Raw genomic sequence first — 14,525 nt, forward strand, 5'->3', positions numbered from 1 at the left:
CATCCCTAAGCTGAACGCCAACTGGGGAGCATGTTTCCCCTTACTGCTTCTGCCAGAATTTCACTTATTTGGCAGAACTCACGAGGTGCATTATGGGGGCTTTCCACATTTCTCTGAAGTAGCCGATAAAAGCAGCTGTTGAGAGAAGATATGTGGACAAGGCATTGGATGATCTAAGAAGGCAACTCATATGTTTCTTTGACTCACCCTCCCACTGTGTGCCCTCTTCCCTTGCCAATGTAGGTAAATGATTTGAACATCCTGCAAGTATTTTCTGATTTTTCCATGAGGTTTGGCAGCTGACCTTCTTCCAGTAATCCAGAATGACAGTGCCACCTGATGGGCCCAGCTCAAGAGTAGAAAGGTGCTTCTATACCCTACTCTTTCCTGTCTTGTCCAGCCCCACAGTCCCACCCTTGCTTTCAGAAACACCATGCTGAATATTTACGGTGTCCTTTGCTAATTTGTGAGTCCAAGATATTTTCTAAATTGTTCATTTTTGTAAGTTTTAGATAACTCAAAGAACGTTAAATTCATCAAAGACAGAATTAGGGAAAAGAAAAGAAAGGGAGATAAATATCTTCTTTAAATTTATTTTTTACATGACTCAAAAGAGGACATTTCTATTTCTTATAACTCTGGTTACTATCAGTGGTTCTGCGTGGATTCCTGTGAGTATGTAAGTTAAGCAATGAAACTTCTTTCTACTTCCCCTGAAAATGTAAATAGATATAATCAAAATTTTGCATGGAATTTTAGAGTACTTACTTAGAAAGTCAACCCTTTGTTCCCTTCCCCATCACAAAGTCAATCCTGGACTGCAAATAGGATTCTGGCTCTAAACTACAAAAAAAGTTGAACTACAATGGGACTGACTCCAGGTTTCTCGATCTTGCTTCCTAATTTAACATTTATTTTTGCTTTTCTACATCTTTCTTTAGAGCAGGTTTCTAGATGGAATCATGTATATTTCTCATATAGTTCATAAATTATCTTCTTGTTGTTTTCTCCTTTACAAATATTATTTTGAGTTGGTATAGGGCTCCATTGCAGAAGAGATATAAAATGATAAAAAAGAAAGAGAATTCAAACTTTAGGGAATTGTTTCATTGATTAGCGGGTAAGCTAAAAAAAAAAGTTGCAAATGAGCGTGAAAAGAGCATAGAAAAATTCAATTGAGGAGGATCTCATTAGATCAATAACTCAAAATCACTCTGAAAGTCATCAACATACTTTGTATCTAAGACCACGAACACATAGGGAAATACTTATTTTATGAGCATAATCTTGATGATTATCCATAAATAGCATATGCTTAATTACTCACTGTTCTCTGTGAGACACTGTTCTAGGATTTCCTTATTACTCTCACTAGATTTGGCTATTTTCAATCTCATCAAGGAAACAGAGACAGAAAGACAGACAGACATAGATATAAATGAATAAATGATTGTATTTATTGCAGGACTGGTCTACTTTGACAAATTAGAAACATAGATATGAATATTTAACCTATTATAAGAATGCAGTTTGTTATATGTTCCTAGAATGATATGGACACATTTATAAAGCTAAGGGGAAAATATGTAAAATAAGAAAGATTTTAAAAGAAACATAACATGCTTAAAACAAGTTAGGAGAAAAGGCCTTAGGCATTCTGGCTTACAAATCTAGATTTCAATAGAGAAGTAGCTCATGGGAGTAACTTTGAGTCTTAAGATATGTGTATACTCTCACACAGATGAAACTGGTGGTTGCCAGCAAGGAGAGGGATGGGGGGATGGGCAAAATAGATGAAGGGGATTAAGAGGTAAAAACTTCCAGTTATAAAATAAATAAGTCACGAGGATGTAATGTATAGCATAGAGACCACCGTCAATAATACTGTAATAATGTTGTCTATGACAGATAATAACTAGACCTATCAAGGTGATTATTTTGTAATGTACAAACATATCAAATCACTACATTGTACACCTGAAACTGATACAACATTGTATATCAACTATAATTCAATTAAAAAGTAAAGCAAAGCACAAAAAAGAATAAAGCCCTAAAATAAGAAAAAAAAAGATACGTGCATACTCTCATCTTGTATCTTTACAAGTATCTTTAGTATCTTTATACGAAAAGTGCCCTGGTGGACAAAGAGGTCATGTTTGAAGGTGTTAGAATGCTCAGAGCATAAGTGCACTTACTAGAGGTTTCTCACAATGGCATCTGGGATGCTAATCCCTTTGCTATGAGAAGGTAGAAATAGCAATTATGTCAGAGAGGCATAGTGTTTAAGTGGCCTTATTTTTTCCCCTCAAAGACTAGAGAATATACTTTTCCCAAATAATCAATAAATATTTTAATACCCTTTAGAGGCAGACACATGTTAAGCTATTTGAATATGTTATTTTCCATCATGTTAACTGATGACTAAATTGTCTGCAAACACAAACACGCACAACAGAACCACACCATGCAGAAATAATGTTTAGCTACTTAGGAAAAAAAAAAAAAAGACCCTCTCTCATCCATACACCAAAATAAATCCAAGGTGGTAAATTTTTCAAGGAAATCAATATACAAGAAAAATAGGTAAATATTTAAATATCTGGTTGAAGAACTTTCAAAACACCAAAGGTACAAACCAGGAAATAACAGAATAATTGATTGAGCTAGGAAAAACTTAAATATCTAGGTCAATCAACAATAATAAAAAAAATTAATGAAAATAAAAAATTGCAACTGGAGACATTTTTTTGATGTAAATGACATCAACAGGAACAATGGCCTTGCTATAGAGAAAGCTTTCATAAGTTATTAAAATAAAAATTGACTTCCCAAGAGAAAATAGTAAGAAGATACAAATAAGCAATCAGCAAAGAAGTAAATATATGAAAACTGCTCAATCTTAATCTTTTTTAAGATTATTTATTTATTTTGAGAGGTGGGGAGGGCAGAGAGAGAAAGGGAGAGATAGAATCCCAAGCAGTCCCCATGCTGTCAGCACAGAGCCTGACATGGGGCTCAACTCAGGGACCGTGAGATCATAACCTGAGATGAAATCAAGAGATGGACACTTACCTGATTGAGCCACCCAGGCACCCCAAATTAGTAAATTTTTTAAAATGTATTTATTTAAATTCAAGTTAATTAACATACAGTGTAGTATTGGTTTCAGAAGTAGAACCCAGTGATTCATTAGTTACCTATAACACCCAATGCTCATCCCAACAAGTGCCCTTCTTAATGCCCAACACTCATTTAGCCCATCCCCTGACCCACCTCCCCTCCAGCGACCTTCAGTTTGTGCTCTGTATTTAAGAGAACCAACATTTATGGTTTGCCTCCCTCTCAGTTTTACCTTATTTTTCTTTCCCTTCCCCTATGTTCATCTGTTCTGTTTCTTAGATTCCACATGTGAGTGAAGTCATATATTTGTCTTTCTCTGACTAATTTCACTTAGCATAATACACTCTAGTTCCATCCATGTTGTTGCAAATGGCAACATTTCATTCTTTTTGATTGCCAAGTAATATTCCACTGGATGCATATACCACATCTTCTTTATCCATTCATCAATCAGTGGACATTTGGACTCCTTCCATGATTCAGCTATTGTTGATAGCATCTACTGATGCAAGGAAATAAGAACTGTCATACATTGCTGGGAAGAACATAAAGTAGTATAGTCTGTTCATAAGTGATGCAAAAGTTGTGCTCCAGAACAAATCTTATTATCAGAAATCATGTAATGAAATGCTAGGTTCGATGTAGGAAAGGAGAGTTAAATGGTAGAATTCCCACAGCTAGTTACAAGCCTTGCCTAGCAAAGAGTTCTCCCACAGAACATTATGGGAGCATCTCCCCCTGGGTCTTCTTTTCTGTATTATTTCATAATTCTTGTACACTTCAATAATCTCTTCCTTTAGACTATAAACATTGCAAAAAGAACGGGTGAGAGAAAAGAAGCAGAAAGACTGTGATTCATCTCATCACTCATCTTTGTATCTCTTGAAAAACTCAAAAAGATAGAACATATGATGAGTGTTTAATGTATTTGACTCTAACACAGATGTAATTATTCTGGCTATAAAAAAGAATAATGGGGCACCTGCGTGGCTTCAGTTAAGCATCCATCTTGGTTTCAGTTCAGGCCATGATCTCACAGCTCATGAGTTTGAGCCCCACCTCCGGCTCTGCGCTAACAGTGAGGAGCCTTTTTACAATTCTCTCTCTCCTCTCTCTCTGCCCCTTCCCTGCTCTCACCCGCACAAGCTCTCTTTCTCTCTCTCTCTTTCTCAAAGTAAATAAACTTTTTAAAAATTTTTAAATAAAAAATTTAAATAAAAATTTAAAATAAATAAATAATAATACATTGTCTATGAAAATTAGGCACAACAAGTCTAATAGCAGTTTCTGATTTCTATGCAGGAAAAAAAATCACAAACAATAAATTATTAACCTAGAAATTTGAAAAATGAAACTCTAATTCTTTTCTTACTTATTATTTCAAACATTTACTAAGCACTTTACCATGAGGATAGCATTACACTAATGTAATAAAAATAAAGAAAATAAGACACTTGATCCTATTAATAAGCACCTTATGAACTCTGATTTTATATTTCTTTATTTCTAGAACACTATGCCAATGCTGTCAGGAATACAAAAATAGATAAAAATAGACCAAATCACAGAGGAGCTTACAATCTACTGGGGGAGACATCCATGTTAATAACTGCAAATCATTACAGAATTAAATATATACTGATATTTACACAGTCAAACGCTATAGGAAGGCAGAGGAAGAATGATTTAACTTCCTTAACTTCCTCTTGCTATTTATCAGCAAGGTTTTTCCACCTGTATATGAGCTACAAATTTACCCATCTTTCAGGACACAACCAACCTGCTTCAACAAGTTGGAGCACAATCGAAGGGTTTGCAATCTACCAGCCTTGTCTCCTGGTATGAAGCACATGCTAGGAGAGTAGACCTAACTCAGGGAAAGGCCATCTTGGCCTGTGAAGTAAAATGCGCAAGAGGCAAGGCAGCAGACAGAGAGTAGTGGACCTGTACTGAGCAATCAGACACAAGATAATGTTGTGTCGTAAAGAAACCCAGGACCAGTTAGAAAATCCAGAAGGTGGTCACAGAGTCAAAGGTGAAGTCGAGGAGCCAGGCTTCACTTCCTGGGTAAAATAAAATAAAAAAATGGCTAAATGCAGCTTGCTGTCTATGTCTTAGGAAACTCGGGTTATCGATGCCTAGACCTAGACACAGAGTGTAGGCAGAAGCAGCAGTTACTGGAACTGAAGCACACAGTCAGGAGCAGTAGCAGCATTGACTGGTGTGCAGTCCCAGGTTAGGGCTGGACTTCTCATATCCCTCTATTTAAGGTCAGGATAAATTTCAGAGACAAGCAGGATCGAATTTGCATCACATAGGCCGGTCGACCCAACTATTGATGGAAAGGCAGATAGAAGAAGCATGAACAAAAAGGGACTTTTAAAGACAGATATAAAAACAGCATGATCCCCATTGTCTGTGACTGTCACATTTCCAAATTTTCAAGCTGCATTTGTTACAAATCTGTCCCCAATCAGTTTTGAAAGGTTACATGAAGTCAAATAAAGCACAACAAAATAACAACAAAAAAGTCATTTTAGGTTAAATTTGATTTAGAAATAAATGAGTCACCACTTTAAAGAACAAAGGGAACATTCTGTGAAGTTACAGTCCGTGCAGAAAACTCAAGGATTCCAAATGTTTCCCACTGGGCAAAGTAGACTCAGAATCTTAGCAAAGGTAACTGAAGGGCAGTGTGGTTATGTACAGAAAACTTGTGAATGAGCAGTATACATTATAACCCACCCATGTATGACCTGATGGACCTGTGAGATGAACTTCTTTGACTCAAGGAGATGTTCCTATTGGAAACAGTTGTGTAACAGTATCAGACCAACTTCACTGAGAACTTCTTGGTATGTCTCCCTTTGGCATCAATCTTCCTTTTGTAAGAATGTACCCACTTTACAATTCAAAGGATTAGAACACTATATTCAGATTAATTCACAGTTAAACAAAGGCATGTGTGATAATGTAGTTGAAATGCCAGAGGCACTGGCAACAGGAGCACAATTCACTTCAAACAAACATTTATTAAACCACTAAAATGTTCTAGGCCCTCCTGTATCTCCAGTCTCTCTTCATATTCTCAATTCCTCTCAACTTCTCTCATCATTTGCATTTCCACTACCCCAACTTTGTTAGCGTCAGCATTGTTTCTCCCTGGAATAATTGCTACCCTAATTGCTGAGTGCTTGCCCTTCTCCAAGTATGATCCACATCAAAGCCCATTCTAAACAAATTCCTCCCTTGTAAAAAATCCTTTAATGTTCCTCCTTGTTTCAGGATAAACATCAAATGGCTCTTAAGACCTGTGTGATGTGTCCCTACTTATCTCTCCTGCTTCACCCTCCACCTCTCCCCTCAAGCTTCCTGTGCTCTAGCCATGCAGAGTGTCTGCAGTTCACGGAGCAGGCTACACTACTAAGTACCTCAGTGCCTTTGCATATGCTGTCAGCAACATGCCCCATAGTAGTGCTCTGTCTCCAAGATTCAACCAAATATCTGCTTCATATAAAAAATTCCTTGGTCCTGTAGCTAGTAGTTACTTACACAGTACCACCCTAAGACCCAAGCAAGAAGGACCCTGCACTTCTGAGGGCCTCATACATTATAAACAAACAAAAATAAATTTATGAAGGAACATGTGAACACCTCTCTCTCTCAGGATCTGGTATTCAGCACTGGCACAGCAAGACTCATAATCCTAATCATCAATTCCTCCACTAACATGATTCAGGCTCCAAAGAAATACATCTCCGTATCTCTAGTCGCGTCCTTGAAACAAAAGGCAACTGGAGCTAGATGACATAAAGGTTTGTGGGGTCATGCCCGTGCTGATGTTGGAGACAGACACTGCTGCAGAGTGTGGGGGGAATTTGAGCAGGAATAGCATTTAGGCAAGAGAAGGGCCATAATAATCAAGCTTTCCAATAGCGTATGTGCAATAGATCCTTGCAAAACAAAATGCTATTCCCAGGAGAGCCAAGTACCCATTTTCTTGTTTACCTATGTGCTCACATTTAGGGTTCCAGAGCTACTCACAAATTAGCAAGGACTCACAATAGTTGCACATAGCAACTGAGGAACATTCTGCAACCTTTAACAATTCACACTACTCTTAAATTTGTATATAAATAGATGTAACGTGTGACTCATCGATCCAAATAGCAACTACATGGACATTAGAATCCATTTGTTTGTATAAAAATATTTAATACACTTTAGGATGGACCGAAAGGGTATTATGCTAAGTGAAATAAGTCAGACAGAGACAGGAAAGTACCATATGATTTCACTTATATGTGGAATCTAAAAAAACAGAACAAATGAATAAATGAACAAAAAGCTCAATCAGACCTATAAATACAGAGAAGAAACTGATGGTTGCTAGAGGAAAGGGAGATGGGGGGATGGGCAAAATGGATGAAGTACAGTGGGAAATACAGGCTTCTAGTAGCAGAATGAATAAATCATGGAAATAAAAAGCACAGGGAATATAGTCAATTGCATTATAATAGCAATTATAGATGGTAGCTACACTGCCCTTGAGCATAGCGAAACATACAAAGTTGTTGAATCACTATATTGTACACCTGAAACTAATGTAACATTGTGGGTCGAGTATAATGTAACATTGTGTGTCGAGTATAATGTAACATTGTGTATCGGGTATACTCAAATACATAAATATATTTGATACAGTTTAATTAAATATTCAAAAAATTGAATTATTAATTCAGTTTCAGTTAATTTTTTTAAAATCTTAGTGTTTTGGGGCACCTGGGTGGCTCAGTTGGTTAAGCATCAGACTCTTTTTTATTTTATTTTATTTTATTTTTTTAATGTTTACTTATTTTTGCAAGAGAGAGCTGAACATGAGTGGGGGAGGGGCAGAGAGAGAGGAAAACAGAATCCAAGCAGGCTCCAGGCTCCGAGCTGTCAACACAGAGCCCAGTGTGGAGCTGGAACTCACAAACTGTGAGATCATGACCTGTGCCAAAGTTGGACCCTCAACCAACTGAGCCACCCAGGCGCCCCAGTTAAGTGTCAGACTCTTGATCTCAGCTCAGGTCTTGATCTCAGGGTCGTGAGTTTGGGGCCTGTGTGGGGCTTCGCACTGAGTGAGGAGCCTACTTAAAATAAAAATAAATTAATTAAATAAATAAAATTGTTAATGTTTTATTTTACATTTTATTTTAAGAGATAACTGGGTATTTTATATAAAGAGAATTAAAAAAATTTTAACATTTATTTATTTTTTGAGAGATAGAGCATGAGGGAGGGAGGGGCAGAGAGAGAGCAAGACACAGAATCTGAAGCAGGCTCCAGGTGCCGAGCCATCAGCATAGAGCCTGACGTGGGGCTTGAACTCATGAACCGTGAGAGTATGACCTGAGCCAAAGTCAGATGCTTCACCTACTGAGCCACCCAGGCACCTCATATATAAAGAGAATTTTTTGAAAAAATATGAAAATAATTTAACTTTGGTAAATTTAATTAATGATTTGATGAAAATATGTTAAAACTTTATACACTTTGAATAGGTATATATTTAGACACTTAGGTTATTACTATTAATAGTATACAAATTATGTGAAAATCTTGATTATAAAATCATCATTAGTTATTTTGGTAAGAGTAAGTTCAGAAAAATATATTTGTGGGTAAATGAATTTTATTTATGAATTATGTTTATTGCTATTTAATCACTCACCCAAACATTGCCAGCCCTTCAACAGAATACACAGACATGCCCACTAATATTTAAATTCAGTTGTCTTTGCTCTTGTGCTATGGTAACTTTTAGTAATAAAAAATTCCCAGACTTACTCAGACTTTCAATTTTGTCATTATAAAAAACAGCTTTGTGAAATTTAGTCTATAGTGTTTAAATATTTGAACATATGGAATGTGGGTTTTCATTTATGCCTCTTCCTAAGCCCTTCAAATGTTAATAATAGGCCAGTGACTCCCACAGCCACTGAGCTTATGTCTTCTATGGATGTACAGCATTGTATCATAATTATCTGTTTCCAATTTTTTTTTTTTTTTACCACTAAACTATGATCTTCTCAAGGGCACAGATTTCTTCATCTTTGTAACTCATGTGCCTAGGACAATTCCTAACATATATAGTAGGAGTTAAGTAAATTGGTTACATTCGTACATAAATAAAATAGGGCTACATTATTTAAGAGCATTAAGTTTTTAGCCTAACCACCCAGGTTGCTATCCTGGCTCTGATACTCTCTTTACCTGGAATAGTTACCTTAACCTTTCAGCCCCTTGGTTTCCTCATCTACAAAATAGAAGCAAAAAGAGTGCCCACCTTGGGGTACCTCGGTGGCTCAGTCAGTTGAGGGTCCTACTCTTGATTTTGGCTCAGGTCATGATCTCACAGTTCTTGAGATAGAGCCCCATGTTGAACTCTGTGCTGACGATGTCGAGCCTACTTGGGATTCTCTCCCTTTTTCTGCCCATCCCCTGCTCACGTGTGCTCTGTCTCAAAGTAAATAAACACTAAGAAAAAAAAAAAAAGAGTGCCCACCTCATTCAGTTGCTATTAGGATTGAAGTATTAAATGAGAAAATAAATGAGGTCATATTTGCAAAGTCTTAGAACTGTGGCTGCATATTAAGTAGTATTTACTAAATAAATCCCTCAATGAAATCAGATTAGATTTCTTTAGGTTTCACTAGACACCTTTATCTTTCATCACAACAGCCCTGTGAGTTACGTACAGTTATCCTTATTTTACATATGAGAATGTTGAGGTTTCCAGGACTTTAGAAGCTTGTCCAAAACCACACAGATGGAGACTAGCAAAGTCAGGATTAGAATTGTAAAGTTTGGAGGCAAAGCCTGAACCCTGAACTTTCTTTTCAGATACAATCATTTTATAAAAATATGTATGTGAATGGGCGCCTGGGTGGCTCAGTCGGGTGAGCGTGCAACTTCGGCTCAGGTCATGATCTCACAGTTCCTGAGTTCAAGCCCCAAACCAGACTCTGTGCTGACACCTGGAGCCTGTTTCAGATTCTGTCTCCCTCTCTCTCTGCTCCTCCCCAGCTTATGCTCTATATCTCTCCCTCTCTCTCTCTCTCTCTCAAAAGTAAATAAAAATTAAAAAACATTTTTTAAAAATATGTGTGTGAAGAAAAAAGTGTGTGTATATAATTACAGAATTATTTCTTAATGCTCTATTTTATTTAGCTTTTAATAATTTTTAAATTAATTTTTATTTATTTTATTTATTTTATTAACTTTATTTTTATTAATTGTATTCAGTGTTATTTAATTTTTCTTAAATTGTCATACTGTTCTGAAAAGATTTCAAAGGAAAAAGTGTTATGAATCTCAACAAAAGACAGCAGATGTTTAGCAGACAATAAATCAAAAAGGGTAAAATATTTCATTGTTAAATATAAATAAAAACAATGAGCTCAAACATAAGTCACTAGCCCTTAAAAATACAACATGTTCGTAAATGACCTCAGATATTGAAGTATTTTATGACCACTCTGGTATTTATTCTATGGTACAGGAAGTACATGAGAGTCTTCCCTGGTGAAAAAAGAAATTACTTCCGTCAGGTTGTTTGTGGAGCTGAAATAATGGCTTTAATGCTCCTTCCAAGAACAAAATTAGAATTATTGCAGCACCATAGACATGTATTAGTAAGTGACTTCATTGGATTGGAGGGACTACCACTGTGTTTTATACTATTGAGTTTATAAACTTTTCATGAGACATCTCTCTCCTCAAGGATTATATATCTCATAGGAAAAAAAAAAATAGACAGGCACTGGTTTTATAAAATGTACCTGCTAACACGGCCAGAAATGGAAGAGATTTAAGTTTATTAACCTGGGGATTTTGCACAATGCTGTTTTCACCCTTGCAGGTTGAACTAGATAGTACAGTCAGAAAAACATACTAAGAAACAGAAAAATGGCAGTGGAGGAATCATATGTCAAAGATGACGAGCCACTTGTCATATTGAAACAAGAACAGTGCACATAAGTAGATTTGGTCAAGATGGTGATATCATAGAAGAAATGCCATTGATTTGCCCTAAAATCCATACAGTGTTAGTTTACCAACAGAACAATTGAGGAGGTATGCTAGAATTGAGAGAAGGATAGATAAAAGGGTCAGAGAGGTCCTGAGATCACAGTTCTGAAATGTAATGTATTCTTCCTGCCTCGGGCAGTTGCTTTTATATTCTCTGAGCACACTTTGTACTGTTCATATACTCACTGTTATACACTTTAAGAATGCATTTGCTGCATATATTCAGTGTAGGTCCTAGACCACAGAGGCACAAGTGACAACACGAATTTCTAAGGGCAGTTATTAAAAGAACAGAAAGAGAGAAAGCAATAGAGTTCCCATATTGCCCTTCTTCCTAGCGCTCATCACACTTATAACTACTGATTAATGTTTGATTCCCATGAGGTCAAGAACCTTGTTTATCATTTCACTGCTGTATTCCAACGGCTTGACATGCAGTAGGTACTTGATGAATATTTGTTCATTGATAACAGACAATTCATTTGTCAATATGGCAAGAGTGCCTTATTGTTTCTATTTTGAGTGAAATTTTGTTGTTCTTGAGGGAAGAAAAAAAGCAGATTTATGGAAACATACAGAAAATGTCTGCCAAAATTCTAATATCATGGTAGCAAGGCTTACCTGGATCATACACTGGTTTTCTTTATTAACTTCCAAATTTTTCATATTCCCAAACTTTATATATGGAACAAGTCCACTTAAAGTAACACGACCAGCAAGAAGAGGATGGATTGGGGCACCTGGGTGGCTCATTCGGTTAAGTGGCTGACTCTTGGTTTAGGCTCAGGTCATTATCTCACAGTTCATGAGTTCAAGGTTTTTGAACTCAGGTTCTGCCCTGCCGGTGTGAAGCCTGCTTGGGATTCTCTCTCTTCCTCCTTCTCTGCCCTCCCCCACTTTCTCTCTCTCTCTTTCTCTCTCTCTCTCAATAAATAAACTTAAAAAAAAAAAAAGAAGAAGATGGATTGGAGTTAGACAATATGTGGAAGAGGAAAAACCAGCTAGCTGACAGGTTAAAGCAGCCCCCTGACCTCATTTTCTCGTGTGCTAATTGGTAATTATTTTTTTGAGACTAATCTGAGACAACAGTGATATAAAAGAATATTCTAAGGCATCAGATAGTAAAGGACCAGATGGCAGAGGGGCGCATAGGTGGCTCAGTTGGTTAAGCTTCTGACTCTTGATTTCAGCTTAGGTCATGACCTCTCAGTTCATGGGTTCAAGCCCAGTGTGGTGCTCTGTGTTGACAGTGTGGGGCCTTCTTGGGTTTCTCTCTCTCCCTCTCTCTCTTTCCCTCTCCCCCTGTCTCAAAATAAATAAATATTTCTTACAACAAGAGGAGAGGAGAGGAGAGGAGAGGAGAGGAGAGGAGAGGAGAGGAGAGGAGAGAAGAGAAGAGAAGAGAAGAGAAGAGAAGAGAAGAGAAGAGAAGAGAAGAGAAGAGAAGAGAAGAGAAGAGAAGAACGAGGTGCAGAGTCCATATTCAATAACAACTTCACAATTCTGTTCACGAAGGGGCATGATTCTCCTGAATATTCTCAGCATCATACTTCCCCGTCTCCACACATTCAGAAGAGTAGCATGGCATTCTGGGTCTCCTTAAAAAGAAAAAAGAGAGTTCTAAATTCTTCTTAGAGAAGACCAGCAAGATACAATTCTACAAGGTGCAAATGCTGATGGGAAGAGTAGAAGTGGAGATGGTTCAGCAATGACAAATATTGTGAGATTTATAGGAAAAAAAAAAAAGTTGCCTCCAGTTTAGATAATAAACAAGAGCAGAAAAAACGTAAAGGGCCCATTTAAAAGCAGTCCCCAAAGCACTTTACCTGAAAAAAAGCTCTTCAATCATTTTCCAGTTTAGTGGGATGAAGATATTCTTCTTTCCTTGCACACTTTCAACTTGAGTAAAGAACCTAACTTCCGTCTGTGTGTAGTTTCAATTTTTTTTAATGCTTATTTATTTTTGAGAGACAGAGAGAGACAGAGCTTGGGTGGGGGAGGGGCAGAGAGCAAGGGAGACACAGAATCTGAAGCAGGCTGCAGGCTCTGAGCTGTCAGCACAGAGCCTGATGCGGGGCTGGAACTCACAGACTGCCAGATCATGACCTGAGCTGACGTCAGATGCTTCACTGACTGAGCCATCCAGGTGCCCCCGTAGTTTCAATTTTTAAACACCTTTCCTAATCTGTGACCTGATGTTTTTAGATCTGTTATAATTCCCTTCAGGACTTTGTTAGTAGAAGCCTCTGGAAAAACAGACTTAGAGACCAAACACCTGCTCAACCCAATATTTTTCAAGAGACATTTCAGAAGCAACTTCAAAAATCAATTTCAAAAACTTACATTTCACTCTATGGTGTAACATTTTGAAAATTCAGTTTTAACATTTTATTTAGATCTTAAAAATGAACATACAGATGAACTAAGAGATATTGAGTTCAGGCCTTACGGCTCTTCATTATTGACAGCATAAATGGTATAATTAGATCATCTGGTCCTGCCAGTCTCCGTGACGCCTATAGACTCTGCAAGCCAAGTATGTGAAGTGTCAGTGTGGAAAGAGGCGATTTGGACATTTTATGAACAAAGCAACTGAAAGATTATACTCTGCTGAAATTAACTCTGAGTGAATGCCTTTGTGGTGCATTAATGTCACCACAGCATTGTTTGCTCACTTCCTGAACAAATAAGCCATCCATATGAAAAGATTTTGTCGGCAAGAGCTAAATTCTTATCTAGCAAAGTTTTTAAAAGCTGATAGTAATCACACTGAGCTCTGAATTTGGGTGGGCAAGCCTTATTGAATGCTCTGGCGTGGAAACCCTGCCCTGATAATCCCTGAGCTAAAAAAAAGATGCAGAACACAAAAGGCATCCCGACAGCGGGAACTGGCAACACTCTCCTTTTCTGTGACCAAACCAGGAAGATTCGTCATTGCTGAACCATCTCCACTTTTACTCTCCCCATCAGCATTTGCTGCCTTGTAGAATCGCATCTTGCTGGTCTTCTCTAAGAATTTAGAACTCTTTTTTTTTTTTTTGAAGGAGACCCAGAATGCCATGCTACTCTTCTGAATATGTGGAGACGGGGAGGTATGATGCTGTGGATGGTGCAGGAGAATCATGCCCCTTCATGAACAGAATTGTGAATTTGCCACCCTCTGGCATTTTCCAGAATGTGTGGGTGGGGGGTGTGGGGTTGTAACACAGGTTTATTGAATAAAACCTGTAAAATACAAACAATCCTAATGAATGAATAAAACTTATCTGTAATCTTACTACCCAAAGACCACTATTGTGGCATGAATCTTTCAGATAGATAAACCT

Source organism: Acinonyx jubatus, chromosome F2, assembly GCF_027475565.1.
Source record: "Acinonyx jubatus isolate Ajub_Pintada_27869175 chromosome F2, VMU_Ajub_asm_v1.0, whole genome shotgun sequence".
In the NCBI taxonomy this organism is placed as follows: domain Eukaryota; kingdom Metazoa; phylum Chordata; class Mammalia; order Carnivora; family Felidae; genus Acinonyx; species Acinonyx jubatus.